The 5,226-nt window shown below is 38.9% G+C and overlaps 1 protein-coding gene across 1 annotated transcript in view; it reads right to left on the bottom strand.

Annotated features, from left to right (window-relative positions):
- The window catches only part of LOC102674731 (peptidyl-prolyl cis-trans isomerase G-like), a 49,832-nt gene that overhangs the window by 13,071 nt on the left and 31,535 nt on the right, over positions 1-5,226 (bottom strand).

The following is a 5,226-nucleotide window of genomic DNA, read 5'->3' as shown; positions in this document are numbered from 1 at the left end:
GAGAGAGAGAGAGAGAGAGAGAGAGAGAGAGGTCGATTTATAATCGTCGCCACGGTTCATTCTTCGTTCGCTTCTCGGTGACCGTTTCGAACGACCACGCATCTACTCCACTCCACGGAATTTTATACCCCGATCGACTCGTTTCAATTAAGTAATTAAATTCGCTCGCTTAATTTTTCCTCGCCTCGACCCTCCGATCGATTTGCTCGTTCGCTAAAAGAGAGAATATTGAGGAGAGGGGGAGGGGATATCCCCATGGGATGACTCTATCGGATGATCCAAGACATCGACGAATCGCATACCCATGCAAAATGCATCGAGAATGGGATATTCTCGAATCGTTCGCGAATCGATTAAAGGAGGATAGTATTTTCGTTAGGTTTCGCGCTCTTCGTCTTAGAAAATCCATCTAGCGATTCCCTCTTGATATATATATATATATATATATATATATATATCAACACTCGCGAATCAAGCTTAATGAATAATGCAACGCAGTTTTAGTGTCTTAGAACACGGAACGAAACGGACGAGCGTGGAGAGCAGCACACGCTTTCAACGTCGACGACCGCCAATCTCGTGGAAGATGGCGATTTCGTTTTCCTTTACGTTCAGCGGATGCAAAGATTCGAGGGACACGGTTGAAGAGAGAGAGAGAAAGAAAGAGAGAGAGAGAGAGAGAGAGAGAAAGAAAGAGAGAGAGAGAGAGAGAGAGAGAGAGAGAGCGTTGGAGGAGAAGATTCGAAGGGTGTGCTCGAAAGGCGTGGATCTGACGTTATTATATGCAGCGAGGGAATAAGCTATAAATTAGTCGCACTACTCAGTCGCATTGTCGCTAATATAATCGACGAATTCGCGAGCAAAGGTTGTTGGAGAGATAAAAAAGGATCAAACAGTTAAATTTAACCTGTTTAAAAAACTTCCTCGATCGAGAAACGTTTACTTTTTCTCAACCAATTAGTCGAACAATTACGGGTTAATTACCGTGTAAATTGGAAATCCCTCGCGGCATTGTATCCGTTAAATCGAATAATTATGACAAATTGTCGGTGTTGGAAACGGCAAACTGTTATAGGATCTAATTGTTCGGCCATTGGCATCGTGCTCTGCTTTATCGCAATAAATATAATGATCGTGAGGAAGATCGAACGTTTCGCGTTTTCAAAAATCATGTTAAACGGTAGACCATCGTCGAGTTCCTCCTACGCTACTAAATCGATTTGAATCAATTTGTTTCAGAAAACAAATCGGTTGGATTCTTTTCCAGGCGAGGGAAAACGGCGAGAGAATCTATCGTTGTGACGGGAGGTCGAAAAAAGCGAGAAAGGTCGCATAGAACGAATGGGCCGCGAAATGCTGCACAGGCTCGTAGACTTCCCCCTCCCTCGTGTGTTTGAACGTGCGCGAGGAAGAGAGGGAGACGCGGCGTGTACAATGCCGGCAACTTAACTCGAGGAATGATCAAAGCCTTAACGAACGTTTCGCTGTCCGTGGCTGGTTGCCGCAATCAGGGGTTAGCCGAGGTTAGTCGCCGATCTATTCAGCGTAAATACTCGACGATATCCTTCTTCGTCGATCGAATTAAAAATTTTCGAATCGTCAAGGATCAAAAGGAGAGAGATATTTGGTTGTACGATCGATGGCCACAGTTTATCGAACTTTGCCTCGATGAAATTTATTCTTTCCTCTCCGAGGGAAAGGTGGAAAGATAGGAATAGAAAGGATAGGGAAAATTCAATGTTCAATTCGAAATTACTTCGTTCGAAACACGATAATAATTGCAAATAATTGTAATGCCGAACGGAGATTATACGAGAAGTGGATCATCAATTGTAATAGAATAAATGTTTAATTCAAATATTTTAACAAGTAAGTAAACTTGATTCGAAATTTCTAACTAATTGCTTCTTCAATCGGATTAATGCTTAAACTCAGCAATCGTACATTGAATTTCGTCAATTACAAGATTTATCTTGGATCGAATTGATTACATACCGCAAACGGGTTAATGCCTTCAACTCCGGGCAGGAGTGACTAGGAAGTTCCTCTGAATTATGTATGCGGCCGAAACGAAGCCGACGGCCACGCCTCTTACGACGTTTTGACGAACGACGAAGGAACGAAGGAAGAAAACGGACGACGAGCAACGAGTTGGAAAATTTATTATCGTCTCCTTGTAACTACGCTCTCACGTTATTCGGACTCGCCTCGGCCAAACTTTTCGTGTAAAATTATTGTACAAATTATTGCATATACACAGACTAACTCTAAGAGAGCGGATCGAGTAGCTCGTCTATTCCCTTTCCTATTATATATCGCGCAACTATATTTCGATTAGATCGAACGGATAGGAAAACTATCGAGTCGCAAAACTGGATTCCTTCCCTTGCTCGATCTCTCTCCTCCGAGATTTATGACCGTTCGTCTTCAACGTCGTGGATCCAACCTGTGATGGAAGGAACAATTTCTTATGCTTTCTTCTCCCTCTCTCCCTCCTTCTCCCCTCCCCTCCCCTCCTCGTCTCCAGCCGAGGAAGAACGCGTTTCGTTATGGTTTATTCATAAAACGTAGCGCTATGTCGTTTCGGCAGGCAAATTTAGACCCCGTTCGCGGAAAGAATTTTTTCCATTCGAATTAAAACTTTACCCCCGCTTTCGTTTTTCCTGAATTGAAGAGAGGGGGAAATATATTCGTTTTTCAGAACGTGCAGGTGGTCGATTATGCTCTGCAAGTTTCTCTCTCTCTCTCTCTCTCTTTCACTTCAGACATTTCAGGCGACGTAAAAGTTTAAGGTGGCCATTGTTTGAACTTGGATGATAAGCTATCTTAAGCGACTCGATAACCGAGATAGGAATTTCTTTCTTTCTTTCTTTCTTTCTTTTTTCCTCGGGGAACGGATTAATCCCGAAGATTCGAATCTTTCCTCTTTCTCGATTGCACGACGGTGAAAAACAATTCCAATTCGATCGATGGGTAGATAACTTCGCACGAGTTAGACATTGAAGTTGGCGAGGACGAAGAAGCGTAAGAGGGGAAAAATTCGTTCGATTTCCGAGGCGAGCCATGGATAAAGGAAATGGAGGGAGGGGAGAAAGGGAAGATAGCGGATTTCGTGATTCTTTATTCGAGCGTGGACGGGGGCATCGGTCGGCGAAACGGCGGACGTGGCACTAGCTGCAAATAAATTGCATCGTCGAGCGGTCTTATGCTAATCCGCTTGGCATGAGTGTCTATTACGAAAGACAGCGCGAGGAAGAAAAAAAAAGGGAAAAAAAAGAGGAGGGGGGGGGGAGAGAGAAAGACAGCGCCGCGACACGGAAAACGAGCGGTTGTCGCTTGAAATTTCACGCGACAACCGTTGCCACGTGTTCGTTAACACGGCGATACGTAGGGATAACGTAATTTCGACAAAGGAGGGAATAGGTGAGTCCGTACACCTGCAAAGCGAATCGAGAGGCCGTAATTTCATCCGACTCGCGAGATGACTCGACCCAGATGGCGCGCGATGCTTCGAACAATAGATTAGAAATTACTTATTCCCCTTATTTGTAGGGAGATTTAATTTTTAGAGGACAATAGTGTTTTTTATTATTTCTTAAGAAATGTATATAAATAATATAAGAGAAATAACTAAATATATAAGAGAAATTAATATTGATTAGTATAGAATAAAAAAGAAAATAATCGATATATAAAAAAATATATAAAAATACAAATATATAAATATTGGAAGATCGAATGGAATAAGAAAATTGCCAATTAAAGTTAGGAAAATTATTATTGCTTGTTTCTCCAAAATATAATAAATAAACAATGATATAAATTTTATTATATTATAATTTTATATTATAATATAAATATTAATATTATAATAATTTATAATAATTTATATTAATATTTTATTATAATATAAAATAGATTAAAATTAAGCTAAATATCAGTTAGATTTAAGAATCCGCTGGTGATGAGCGTTACGTTGCGGCCATAAACGAAATTAATTTTAGTATAATTTTGCAAAGTTTTGTGAATTAAATTTTACAGTAAAAAAAAAAAAAAAAAAAAAAAAAAAGAAAGTTTCTACTTTTCATATATTCAATTTTTATCGCATGGAACGACGTGGAACGATATAAAAAATCATTGACAAATCATCGTATTTCTCAATTTCTGAACGAACAAGAATAATTAAGTAATTACTTGACTTTAAGCTTAATTTGCAAAAAAAAAAAACTCGATAATTTATTTATATAATTTAACGATTTAAATTAACATGACGATTGCAAACGTTAAAATTAATTCTAATATATAGTTTTTAGAAAGTTTTGCGAATCAAATATGGCTGTAAAAAAAAAATAAAAAGTTTCTATTTTTTATGCATTCTTATCATGCTGCGTGAAACGATGTATATAAAAAGTTTCTAATATGAAATACTTAACTGTAAACTTAATTTACGAAAAGAAAAAAATTTATCGATAATTTATAACGATTCAAACTTAAATAGATGTTTAGAAATATCACATCCGTTATAAAATTGAAATTTAAATGTTTCTTAATAAATTTACAGAATATTTCTCAATTATTGAAATCAGTTATCGATTAGTTGTCTATCTACATACACGTACTTTGTTCAATCTGTTCAATCTTATTTATTTAATTTTTAAATTATTCGTTTAGTTTTTAGAGAATTAAAAATTTTAATATACAAGAGTTTTAACATATAGTTAAAACATCGAAACCGATTATTATTTTTTACAAATTTGAAAATGAATTTCGTCCACTCAATACTCGAACCATTGCGCGGCGTCTCCACGCGATTAACGTTCGCTTCACGTTGAACAAAGTTTCTGAAAGTAGAGGGGTCGCAGAGCGCAGCAAAATTCGTTTGTTATCTAGAATTTTGATCGCGAGCGTTCTCGAGGATTACCACCTCTCGTGATGGCGGTCGCTCATCCGTCCCTTCGAAAACTCTCGTCCATTGAACGCTGTCGGTCGATCAACGTTCCAGTTTATCGAAAGCAGGTTGTAAACGGCAGTTTTCATTGACTGGCGTAAAAGGAGGGTATCTGATGGGAGCGAGGCACCATTCCGCGAACGAGCGGAATGGGAAATGCGCCGCGCTTATTCCGACGAAAATAGACATTGCGCGATGTGGTTAACATGTAAGGGCATGCCCGTACAACACGAGGCGGGAATATCGATCCAGATGTTCCCTCGCACCTGAATCTCGTA

Source organism: Apis dorsata, unplaced genomic scaffold, assembly GCF_000469605.1.
Source record: "Apis dorsata unplaced genomic scaffold, Apis dorsata 1.3 scaffold_92, whole genome shotgun sequence".
NCBI lineage: Eukaryota > Metazoa > Arthropoda > Insecta > Hymenoptera > Apidae > Apis > Apis dorsata.
Note: the sequence above shows the minus strand (reverse complement) of the source record. Positions and strands in the feature narration are given on the sequence as shown.